The sequence below is a fragment of the Pelophylax lessonae genome (assembly GCF_965119305.1).
Source record: "Pelophylax lessonae genome assembly, chromosome: 1".
NCBI classification, from domain to species: Eukaryota; Metazoa; Chordata; class Amphibia; order Anura; family Ranidae; genus Pelophylax; species Pelophylax lessonae.
The window spans coordinates 366720110-366733503 of record NC_138768.1 but is presented as its reverse complement, the minus strand read 5'-3'; the positions used below and the strand labels follow the sequence as shown (position 1 = coordinate 366733503).

The following is a 13394-nucleotide window of genomic DNA, read 5'->3' as shown; positions in this document are numbered from 1 at the left end:
GATTTCCCTTCACTTCCTGTCCTATAGCCAAACAGGAAGTGGGAGGAAATCCTCGCAAATTAAGGGGCTTCCTTGGGGACCCCCAGGTCACCAGAACTAGTGTCCCCATTGGAAGATTTCCGCTCTATTACTTTTCTGGGGACAACCCAAATTTTGGGATTTTTTTTTTTACCTTCACGTTCAATGATAACGGTAAACAGGACAAATAGAGAGGATGTATCTCCTTAACGGGGGGCACAGACTGCAATAAAAACTGACAGGGAGTCTAATCCCTCTCCAGTCTCTCACTCTATTCAAAACTAAAAAAAAAAAGTTTTGCCTTTAGTTAAACTTTAACCACTTGCTGACCGCTCACTGAGCTGGTACTGCGGCAAAGTGGCTCGTTATCATCCAGCGACGTAGACCGGAGGCTCGCTTCTGCTGTATTCAGACACAGCGGGAGTCGGGCCAGGGGGGGGAGAGGCGGTGATCACCGCTGATCTTCCCCGATCGTCCGGGATCGAGTTTGGAAATCCGCCCACTTGTGTAAACAAATCGGGCGGATCACAGATTACAGGATTCAGCATAGCTGAACCTGCGATCTGTGTCTGTGTCACACAATCCCCTCCCCCCACACACGTCAGTAAGCATGAGGCATACATGTAACCCCTTGGTCACCAATAAAGTTAACCCCTTCTCTGCCAGTGTCATTATTACAGTAACAGTGCATATTTATAGCACTGATTACTGTAGTAATGTCACTGGTACCCCCAAAAGTGTAAAAAATGTCAGTTAGGGGTCCGATCTGTCCGCCGCAATGTCGCAGTCCGGCAAAAAAAATCGCAGATCGCTGCCATTACTAGTAAAAAAATAAACAATAAAAATGACAAATCTTTCCCGTAGTTAGTAAACGTGATAACTTTTGCGCAAACCAATCAAAATACGCTTATTGTGATTTTTTATTTTACCAAAAATATGTAGCAGAAAAAAATTTGGCCTAAAATGTTAAAAAAATTAGATTTTTAATTTTTTTTTGGGAATGTTATATATCAGAATGTAAAAAATATAGTTTTTTTTTTTTTTTCAAAAGTGTCGGTCTTTTTTTCAAAAATTAAAAATCGCACAGGTGATCAAATACCACCAAAAGAAAGCTCTATTTGTGGGGGAAAAAAAGGACATAAATTTAATTTGGATACAGCGTTGCATGACCACGCAATAGTCCGTTAAAGTAACGCAGTGCCGAATCGCAAAATATAGCATGGTCAGGAATGGGGTAAAATCTTCCGGTCTTAAAGCGGTTAAAAATACGCTCATTGAGGATTTTTTTGTCAAAGACATGTAGCTAAATACATTTTGGCCTAAATATATGACAAAAATTGAATATATTGGATATTTTTTAACTGTCAAAGTAGAAAATGTCAATTTTTTCGCCAAATTTTCGATCTATTTTTATTAATATCGCAAAAAAATGAAAAGCGCAGAGGTGATCAAATACCACCAAAAGAAAGCTCTGTTTGTGGGGAAAACAGGACGTAAATTTTGTTTTGGTACGGTGTTGCATGACCGCGCAATTGTCAGTTAAAGTTGCGCAGTGCCCAGTTGCAAAAAGTGGCCTGGACGTTAAGCAGGAAAATCCTCCGGTGGTAAAATAGGTAAACTGGTTTAAAGCCAACTGGCTCATAAAACACTGACCATTATCTTGGTTCATTTATATCACTTCTACTTTATGTTTATATAAATGTTTTAGCTGTTTGTTTTTATTATGCCTATAACTACAGCTACGTATTATTACTATAAATCCGCTACATCATTCTTATAATTTTTTCAGGCTGCAGTTGTTTGTACCGTACTAAACTCCCTTCCATAAGAAAATGCCAGAAAGTTTCTGTGATGGAAATGATCTGCTGTTGGTTTTGCATTATTGCTTGAAACAGCTCATCGCCTGCCAACCAATCCCAGCAATTTCAGAGGTATGCGCTGTTGCTAGGTGTGGTTTTGTTAACTTCTTTATAAAAGCCAAGAGCTTGAGTCTGCAGTCTTCCACTTCCCAGCTTGTAAGCCATCAGTCACTGAAACTACCATAAGGTGGGTTTTAGGTTTACTACTTGTACTTTCTATTAACTCATTATACTCTGTGCAAAAGAAAGCTGCAGACACACCTGGGCTTATTCAATGACACAGAGCAAGGAACAAAGTGCAGTTACTTCTAATAAGAAATCAGATTGGACTTGGATCAACTAAACTCAGATTGATTGGTCTGTGACTGTGTTGTACTTTTGTCTTGTGTTTTTTTTTTTTTTTGAACATTGCATTATTTCTTGGTGCAAGGACAGAATATTTTGTGTTCGATGTCTAGTTATAGGGTGTGAGCCTTTTGTTGTAGCAGCATGTAGTTGTCTTTTCAACATATTCGTTTTGTGTATAATGGAGCACTGGAAACCGACAAATAACATGTGGTGGTGTGTCTCAGCTTAACATACTAAAGGATTTTTCTTCTTTTCCAATGAAACATTAAACAGACTTTGAGATCGCCTGCCAAGTTTCTGTTAACCCTGTACTTGCTACATTGTTGGCAGTATAATCCCATACTGTGTATGTGTGTCTCATAAAAAAAAAAAATAAGTAAATACATTATTATTTATTATATTTTAATTATTTTTTTGAGACATACATATTTGAACTATATATATATATATATATATATATATATATATATATATATATATATATATTAGTGTGTGCATGTGTTCATTGCAGGAATGTTAGTTTGCAATGTTTGGTGGGATGTTGATAAACAATTACACTTTGTTTTGTCATTCATGAGACTATGAAGTCAAGGATTATCTTCACCATATGGATTTTATGTCCGCTAAGAAATGTCTACAACAGGGGTGTGTGGGTTTTTTTTTTCCTGTAGCCTTATTCTTCCGAGATCTGTAGGCGGTGGCGCAGGGTGTGTCGTCGCACTTACTGCCTGGGGCGGCAGATGACACATGCCTTTTTCATCATTTTAAATTGACCCTTTTTCATGTATGTTCATTTGTTCTCCAGAAACACTAACCACTTTTACCTGCGCTTTCTAAGATGATGAAAGCTGACCTTTTTACTTCCCTGTAAAACTGTCGGCTTTAGTGTGATTTGTAGTTAGTGGAATCCCTTTTGTACCTGTATATGGTGTGAGCATACATTATTTCCTATTCTGTTTTGAAAACCTGGTTGCCAAAAAAAAAACTTATTTGAGGGAAAAAAAAATGCATCTATTTTTGCAGGCAAACAAATGTGCATTTTATCATTTTTATTTTTTGGGAGCCTGGAAAGCATTGCACCCATGATCAGCAGATAGTGGGTACTAATGTAGGGTTCTTGCAGACTGGGAGTAAGGCTGGCCATACACTATACAATTTTCTTCAATTTCCTTTAGATTTACCTTAAACTATGTAGTGCAAGGGCCAGCCTGATTCCATACAAATTGAAAGTGTTTAGGTTTGACCCTATATTACATGGTTTTGGTAAATCTAAAAGAAAGTTGAACAAGAAAATTGTATAGTGTATGGCCAGCCTAAGCTGTATGGCCAAGCGGTTACACATTAACCGGAAGCGTCAATTAACTACCACAGCCTCATAGCAGTTCATTGAGAACTATAAGCCGACAGCCGCAAAGGCTGCCAGACCCTGTCGTTTTCTTTTCACAGAAGTGTAAGTGATGTGAGCGGAGCCCCACTCGACCACGCAGGGCAAAAGGGCAGCTGCCCAGGGCCCTGTCAATCTTTAGGGGCCCAAAGCAGAGCTGCCCCTTAAGCCGCAAATCGGGAGCCCCATCGGCGCTGACCGCTGCATCTAGACAGCCACTTTATGTGCATAGAAGCTGGCATCCGGCCGGGCCTGGCATCGGCGCCCTGGCACTGTGCTGAATAAATCATTGCTCTCTAGCAAGGAGCGAGGAGTTGGCGGGCCCGTGAGCTCCACTGACGCTCTGGCCCCGCCCCTGTCCATGAATGGTGTGTGGCGGGGGGCCTTGAGGTAGGGAGTAGCCAGGACTGCACAGTGGAGCCGATAGCCGTATGCTCCTGTCACGCAGCGTCGCAGCCACTGATCAGAGCGGAGCTCGACCGGACCAGGTAGGTCTTTCTCCTCCCTAGGCTCCCAGGCTCCCCAATACATGAACTGGAAACCTTTTGAGATTTTCCACCAGTTTCACAGATACAAAGTATGGGGGGGGGGGGGTAATGCACATGACAGCATTTAATCCAGTTAGTAAATCCTGACCATTCTAGGCTGCAGTGGCGGCCGGTGCGTTAGGGGCGCCGCCCCCCCATCCACACGTCCGGCCCCCTAATCTACATGCGGGGCGTCGAACGCATGGAGTTCAATGGGGTTTTTTTCTTTTTTAATCCCCTGATTAGAGCCAGAGGCTCTAATAGGCTTCAGAGCAGTGTGCCCCGAACCCACCCATTGTGACAATAGCGATTCGCTATTGCTTCCTGATTGGCCGAAAGGCAAACCCCATGCCATTGGCCGAGGAGGAGACGCGGGGACAGAAGAGAAGTTGCCGCTACAGGTAAGTGCACTGGTCTCGGGGGGGGGGGGGGGTGGGGCTTGGCACGCTGTGCATTGAAAGGGGGGCGCGCTGTGGTCACTGTGCATTGAAGGCCCCTTTCACACTTTTGTGACCTCAAAGTCACGCAATTTTTTTACAGCTTTTTGCCGCAAAGCAATGCCTATTACATTTTTCTGTTTGCGCCCCAAAAAAAAATTGAGCACCAGCCGCCACTGCCAGGCTGTGTCCAGAAGGATTTATTTGAGAGCACGCTGCATGACTCTGGGCCACCACCAGACCAGACACTGCTTGATGGGCCTACTTTAGACCTGATTCACATGTATGCAGGTTGGGGGCCTACATTTTCAAAGGCACAGCATCCTATTCATTTGAATTAGCTGTAGTTGCTTTCCCGCTGAAAAAAGGTGCATGCAGCATTTTAAAATTTCAGCGGCATCATGCGACTTACCTGCAGTTCTTCACTGGCAATTTTGCTGCATTTTTAGATATGTGGGCCATGTATTTAAAAACACAGCGCATTTGCGATAACTGTGTCATGCAAACACACTGTTTTTAAATGCATGGCCCACTAAAAGTTAAGTTGGCGAGTACTGTCACAGATCTAGCTAAGGACTTGACTTGCTTGCGGACTAGTTCTTTGTTTAATATATATATATATATATATATATATATATATATATATATATATATATATATATATATATATATATATATATATATATATATATATATATATATATATATATATATATATTTATATTAATAAAAAAATTCTATGGGTTTGTTTTTTGAGATTTTGGGGTGGAGAGCTAAATTGCATGGGGGGCCCAAAAAGAGGTTTTTAAATATACCATTGAACTTTTTTGTTGTATCCATTTGACAAGTGCTGGCCATCCAGCCAGAGAGCTCTTGTGAGCTGATAACTTTCTGTGCACTCTGAAAGTTACCAGTTAGCCTGGTTCCCGAATACCTCTGGACTACAAACTCCTCCCCCTTGTTGTGGAAGAGAGGGGTTATGTAGTCCTAATCCAGTCGTGTTACTGTGACCACACTGATCAATACCGTTGTCATTCTAGGACCAGAAGTGTTACTAAACCCAGGACCCTGTATTCACTATATCTGGTCTCCCACAGTACACAGAACATGGAAATGCAATTATTTTTTTTAAATCTAAACTGCTAAGTTTTATTATCTGCATTGTATAGCAGTCTGATCATCTGGTTAAAGCTTATAGGAGGAGTTTCATTCTCCCCTGATTGTTTTATGAGGCTGCCTGACCCTCTGTTTGGATAGTGCTGATTGGTTCTGTAACTGATCACATGCACCCTCCCAAGAAAAAAAGAGCATGTGCCGAATGTCCCACGGCTCTGAGCTATCAGGAGATGGATTGGGGATTGTGGAAGAAGGGGAGGATCAGAGAAGGCCGGATCAAATGGCCTTTTACACAATGGAGGATTAATCCCATAGGTTCCACAGTGAGTATAACTAGCATGCTTTACTGCATATACACAATATTTTAGACATCATTTTTTTTTTTTTTTTTTTTTTTTTACGGTTGTGGGTTTAGTAACCCTTTTTAATGGCAGAATTGGGTTAAAACAAAGGAGGGAGGGGGGGGGGTGTAAAAAAGTGATGTGGCTACCACTTCTAATGACTAGTAAGCAGCAACACTGTTGAATATTATTCTTGGGTTAAGATATGCTTTAATAATCAAGGTAGATACTTAGAATTTTTAAAGGGCTCCAGCCTTTTGTCATATGGTAATATTTGTTCTAGAATTTGTCCCTCAAACCAGGGAACATAAGCCTTCCTCTAAGGACATTAATATGAAGCGTCAGGTGCGAAAATTAAAAATCAGCAGCTACAAAAACTGTAGCTGACTATGAAACAGATACTCCCCTGTCAAAGGATCAAGCGCTGTCCTGTCCACACGTTTTTTTTTTCTTTTTTTTTTTACTGGGTCTATGGTCCCCAGCACTGGCATATTTCCTAAATTTGCAGCTTCACAGCTGGCTGCTCACTGTGCATGCGAAAACCATGCTGCGCTTGTGAATGGTCCATTTTTGGACCTGTGATGTCTCAAGGCTGCAGGGGGGACGAACATGTCAAAACTAGGTACCCACTCCACCTAAAAAAAACATCCAAATGAGACTTTCTGGGAATATATATTAAATGCACATATATTTGCAGGAAATGGATGTGCATTCATTTATTTTTTTACCCAAAGAGCTTGGAAAGTGTTGTACCCCTGATCAGGGGTGCATGGCCAGGCTCCTGTAGACAAGCCTTGTACCTGCATAAGGGTTGACTATTTACAAGCATATCAGTGACCTCGCAGTCCATTCAGAACTACAATCTGTCAGCCACAATGGCTGATGGTAGTTGTAGTTCGTGTGTTCACAGAAAACTGTATGAATGATGTGGCCGTGTGGGCAGAGCCCCATGCATTGTCTCTATTTTCCAGTAGCGAGAGTAGGCGTAAGGAGAAGCTCCCCTGCTCACTGTCATGGGGGGGGGGGGGGGAGGAAAAAGGCTGCAGCTGCTGTCATGGGGGGGGGGGGGAGGCTGCAGCTGCTGGAACATACTCTGTTCCACCCTAGAGGTGGGTGTAACATATGTTAAAGGTGAAGACCATAAGGATTCCAGCAACCATGGGGATTCAACTAGCAGGGCAGCCAGCTGGAGAAAATGAATGCAAAGTAAAAAAGTTGGGAGCCATGCAATTGGTAGTAATAGTGCAGTTGTAGAAAGTTCCCCATTTTCTCTTTTCCTTTTTTTGACAGGAGTGGTAAGACCTCAAAGTTCAGAAAATTTGGAAATTCAAGAGCTACTTCCAGGGAAAACCACATGTTAAAATGATCAATGAGATTTGCATAAAATTTCAGCTGCCTATAGATCTGATTTTTGTGTAATGTGCAGTTATGTAAAGTAATCTTTATGTATGTGTTTTATTGAACTGCCTAACTTCAGATATTGCCCCGAGAGCATGTTTCTGTCAACTATTATAACTGCCATATACTCCCTCAATATTAGGTTTTCTAAGAAAATGTAGTTTACTGTTCTGTTTAATTGGCTCTGCTTCATTGTTGGACAACTCAAATTACACTGCTCTAAAAAATTAAAGGGAACACTTTGAAAACACATCAGATCTCAATGAGGTAAAATATAATTCTGGATATCTATACTGAGATGGACTAGATAATGTGTTAGGAATGAAAGGATACTACATTGTTTGATTTTAAAAATTATGAATCTAGAGGGCTAAATTCAGACCCCCCATAAATCAAAGTGAAAAAAATGATGCAGCAGACTAGTCCATTTTGCTGAAATTTCATTGCAGCAACTCAATGTTACTCATTAGCTTATATGGCCCCCCACGTGCTTGTACACGTCTGGGCATGCTCCTCATAAGACTGAGACAGAGCTGGACCAGGGCATCACTGAGCTCCTGAACACAGAGGTGCAACCTGGTGTCGCTGAATTGACTGAAACCTAATGTCCCAGAGGCGTTCTATTGGATTTAAGTCAAGGGGGTGTGGGGGCCCATCAATGGTATCCATTCCTTCATCCTCCAGGAACTGGTTGCATACACTCGCCACAGGAGGCTGGGCATTGTCATGCACCAGGAGGAACCCAAGACCCACTGCACCAGCATAGGGTCTGACAATAAGTCCAAGGATTTCATCTGCTACTGAATGGCAGGTGCCATGGTCTAGCCTGTAAAGGTCTGTGAGTTCCTCCATGGATATGCCTCCCCGGGCCATCACTGACACACCACCAAACTGGTCATGCTGAATGATGTTATAGGCAGCATAATGTTCTCCAGACTTTCAGGTCTGTGACGTGCTCAAGGTGAACCTGCTCTCATCTCTGAAAAACACAATAAGGACCTGCCAATTCTGGTGTTCAATGGCAAATGCCAATCAAGCTCCACGGTGCGAGGCCTTGAGCACAGGGCCCACTAGAGGACATCGGGCCCTCAGGCTAGCTTCAGGAAGTCTGTTTCTGATGGTTTTGATCAGACAGTCACAAGTGGCCTTTTGGAGGTAATTTTGTAGATGCTCTGGCAGTGCTCATCCTGTTCCTCATTACACAAATGAGCAGATACCGGTCCTGCTGATGGGTTAAGGGCCTTCTCTGGCCCTGTCCAGCTCTCCTAGAGTAACTGCCTGTCTCCTGGATTCTCCTCAATGTTCTTGAGACACTGCTGGGAGACTCTGAAAACCTGGCAATGGCACGTTTCGATGTGCCATCCTGAAGGAGTTGGACTGCCTGTGCAACCTCTATAGGGTCCAGGTGTCGCCTCATGCTACCAGTAGTGACACTGACCCTAGCCAAATGCAAAACAAGTCAAACAGTCAGAAAAGATGAGTAGAGTACTTTAGTGACCTCCACCTGTAAAACCATTCCTGTTTTGAAGGTTGCCTCATTGTTGCCCATCTAGTGCACCTGTTTCATTAACACCCCCCTCTACTTAACCAGATCAATATCCCAAGAGTTAAATGACTTGATGCTATACTCTGAAAAGTGTTCCTTTCATTTTTCTTTTGAGCAGTGTATAATGCATCACTTTCAGCACTCAAATTGCTATTCCATACCTCCTAAATTGAATTTACATGGGTTAACCAAAACCCACCCCCCCCCCTCCTTTTTCTCTTCCATTTTGCTTATTTGCTAGTCCAACCGCCATCCATTCAGTATTTTTATTGTATGCCACTAGACCCAGCACTGCTAGGGGAAGACCTGGCCATGTGAGGGACAGACGCCTATTTGAAGGAAGCATCAATATAGCAGAAATTTTTTTTTTCATGAGATTTGTACGATTTGCCTTGGACTCCTCTCTCTTCTGTCCTGGTGTCAGGGTTGACGTGAGCAATTCCACCCCCCCCCCCCCCTGTTGATTCACTGACAAAACTGCTTCAGCTACGTTTTTAGCTGGAGCTGGAAATAATTGTTCTTTTGCTGTGCAGACACACCCAATTCGGAGTTTAAAAGGTTTCTTTTTTTTTTTTTTTTTTTTTTTTTTTTTAATCTGACTTGGAGCAACTGTATACTGATTCTTTGATCAGTAAAGATTAATAACTAGTAAATTGATCTGTGGACTTTCTCCCCTGTTTAACCTCTGCATATCCCTACATTTCTTAAACAGGAATTAGTGGTTGTACAGTCTCATGGTTTTTAAAAACCTGTGTGCAGCAGCCCCCCCTAATACTTGAGCCTCCTTGCGATCCAGTGGTGTGCACACGAGCAGTGGCTTACACCCCCCCTCTCATTGGCTGAGACTGACAGTAGCACTAGCTATTGCAATCGCAGCCAGTAATCCAATATAGGCAGAACAAGGACAGGGCCAAGCTGCACTGTGTGAATGGACACAGAAGTGCCTCGGGAGCAAGCCTGCTCGGGTGCACCCATAGCAAGCTTCTTGCTATGGGGGCACTTGGCAGGAGGGAGAGTCCAAGAGTGTAAGCGGGGGACCCAAAGATCAGGGCATTTCTGTGCAGAGCAGGCAAGTATTACCGTTTTAAAAAAAAAAAAAAAAAAATCTGCCCTTAATATCGCTTTAAAGAGGTTGTAAACTTCAGACATAAAATATGAACAAAGCATATCCCTCTAGTGTGTAATTTTCTCAATCTAGAGTACGAAGTGTCATTTCTGTCTTGCCCTATGAATCCCTTTTGACAAGTGTTCCTGACACTGAGAAAAAAGGTGATGGGAGGGACCTCCATTTTGACAGCCAATGCCACCAGGGCTCACACTCCCTACCGGATAACCCGATCTCTCGATCAATGAGATCAAATGCGCTCTAGCTAAACTACAGCCATTCATCAATAACTGCGCCTCCACTCACTATGGCTCCACAATATCGCATAAGGATCCACATATACAGCATATCATATATGAAAGAAGGGACAAAAACTTGGCGGGCAGACAGTCAAAAAAATAAAATTAGGCTGTAGCACTTGCAGGAAGCCAAGATGGTGCCAATATTGATTTAGGGCTGGAATTCAGCTAAAGTGCATTTGATTGGGGTCATATTATCCAGTAAGTAGTATGTGAGCGCAGGTGGCATTGGCACTCAAGAGCACCTAAAACTAGAGGCCAATCGGCTAAGCTTTTAAGTTTTAGCTGTTAAGTGTGGGCAGTTTTGGGACTTTAAATGAGACACAAGCCAGGTAAGGCTCTGCGTCTCCAAGCCTGTGATGGAAATTAAGGGAAAGAGATTGGGACTTTAGATGAGGTGCGTGAGAACCGGCCCTAAGTAAACCATACTCACCAACCAATCTGCTAACAAACCAAATCAACCTGTCTATAGTTATAGGTTAAAAACGGGGGTTTAGTTAACACACATTTGCAAATGCATGTGTAAGCTGCAAGGCCCCTTCATGGCACCCTGTATTACTTGCAGTCCTAACACTACTAATTTATAGGTGTCTCCACAGTGGGAGCACATGCTAGCTAATGGATAGATGAGGGACAGATGGGAATGGAGGTAGCCCAAGCCTCCCCCAACCTGACCCCTGCTAAAGTCCCAATCTCTTTTCCTTTATCGGCTAAGCTTTAACCACTTGTGGACCAGAAGGTTTTACCCCCCTTAATGAGCAGGCTATTTTTTGCAATGCGGCACTGCGTTACTTTAACTGCAATGCTGTATCCAAATAAAATTTTTTTTTTTTTTTTTTTTTTTTTTCCCCCCCCCCCCCCCCCACAGAGATTTAACTTTCTGCTATAACATTCCCAATAAAAAATACATTTTGAAATAAAGTTTTTTTTATCATTTAAGGCAGATTTGTATTCTGCTATATATTTTTGGTGAAAAAAAATCCCAATAAGTGTAATATTGATTGGTTTGCACAAGTGATCACGTCTACAACCTGTGGGACTGCGACATTGTGGCCAGATTGGACCCCTGACACGTTTGGGGGGGGGGAACCAGTGACATTACTATTAGTAATCAGTGCTAAAAATATGCACGGTTACTGTAATGACACTGGCAGGGAAGGGGTTGAACCAGGGGTGATCAAAGGATTAAATGTCTCTAGGGGGTGCTTTCCAACGGGGGGGGGGGGGCGCAGGGGGCTTGCTGCAGTACCACAGACCTGTAGTCATAACTGACAGAACAGCGGTCTGCGTGTTTACAACTGTCTCAATTGGGAGCGATCATGGGTGCCTGGTGGCAATTGCAATCACTGGACGAACTGATTGACTCCCCCTGTGGCCAAACCGCGCTAGCGCACACCCCCACTAGCGGTCCCACGAAGCATGAGACAGAGCTGACCTTAGGGTGACCACTTTTCCAAACTGCCATTCAGGGACACCCCCCCCCCCCCCCGACAACTCCCCCGCCCAAAAAAAAAGATGATTTTTTATATTTTTTTTGCCAATTAGTTAAAAAACAGGTTGAGGCATATACTGCTCCACAGACCAGGAAATGCCTCACTGCCTATAATAGGCAGTGTGCAGTGCTGGCTTTCCCCCACCTTCCCCAACGGCCAGGCCCCCTGACAGTCCAGTTACCCGTGTTTACCTCCCTGGCTGTCTCTCAGAACGGGCACTCTCCCAGTACGCAATTACCGTAAACGTATCATCTAATGACCGGTTTACGCCACGCATAGTGCGCATCTGCACGTTGTAGAATACAGCTGGACGTACTAACCTCATACTACTGCTCCCTGGCAACGCGCGAATGGAGAGGAAAGAAGTTGTGGACCAATGAGTGGCGCTGCTCCGGCAGAGCAATCGGTGCCGGAGCCAATAGGAGAGAGTGGCCGGATCAGCTGTCAAGTTAGGTTGCAGAGAAGAGCAAGCAGTGGCGCAGTTAATGATACGCCTAGCGCTAAGCATCGCGGGAATTGTAGTACGTGGGTTTACGTGATTGAAGTTTCCTCAGACTGATTGAAAGGAGAAGGCAGCTTACATTGTAAGCGGCACGTGTTCTCACGGTCGGCGGACATTCCGGGACACTGCATTGTCCCGGAATGAGGGTGACCGGGACCCGGGACAGACTCTCCAAATGCGGGACTGTCCTGGGCGATCCGGGACACGTGGTCACCCTAGCTGACCTGCTGCAGTAAAACGACTGCGGCTGGTCGGCAAGTGGTTTAAGATTTATTGTAGCTCAAAGGGAAGGAAGCAACAGGAATGACACTGTGTGAAGGAAACAGATAATGGAGAGGTGATAGGGCAAATGCTGCTGCCAGGAAGATACAAGGATACTTGCTTCTCTTACCTACCGTATGATCTCCCTCTCTTCCTGACAGCCTGTGAACTTAAAGTGGAGTTCCACCCATTTTCGGAACTTTAGATCTATGTAATCCCCTTTTTAAAACGGCTTTTACCAATGGAAACTTTTTTTGCTAGTAAATACCTTAATTTCTCTAGCGCTCGTTGACAGACGTAGTCCTCGGTGATACACCACCTTCGGGTTATGTTGCCTCCACAGGAGCAGGACTAGACAGGAAATTAAAAAGCTCTGGCCACACCCTAGGGGCAGTCCCAGAGGGTATATCCTCTCTCTCTGCCTCAGCAAATCAGTTATTTCTCTTACGTCCTCCGACAGTCGCCGCCTCTTCATATTCGTCACATATGGGGTATTAGACTTTGCTCCGAAGGAGTAGCTAGGCAACAGAATATGTTAACAATAAAGCTTTAACATATCCCACCCTCAAGGGGTGGTCCCCTCAGTCAATACCCTCCTACTTCCTGCAACCATATCTAAGTTTTAATGTCTAGCTTGTCAGGAGTGGCTGGCTCTCTCTGTGCTGGGACTTTTTGTCCCAGACTCTTTCTTCTTTTTGATATTTTGTTTGAGTTTTCTCTCTACCTTTACTTAGCTGTTATTTTTGTCAGCATTAGTTAG

At 43.6% G+C, this 13394-nt stretch overlaps 1 protein-coding gene across 1 annotated transcript in view; it reads left to right on the top strand.

Annotated features, from left to right (window-relative positions):
- Window positions 1-1994: 1994 nt before the first annotated feature.
- Window positions 1995-13394, top strand: part of LOC309564266 (annexin A1-like) — a 67250-nt gene continuing 55850 nt past the window's right edge. The window contains exon 1 of the mRNA XM_082268889.1: window positions 1995-2064. The gene's annotated coding sequence lies outside the window, so the exon portion shown is untranslated. The remainder of the gene's footprint in view (window positions 2065-13394) is intronic.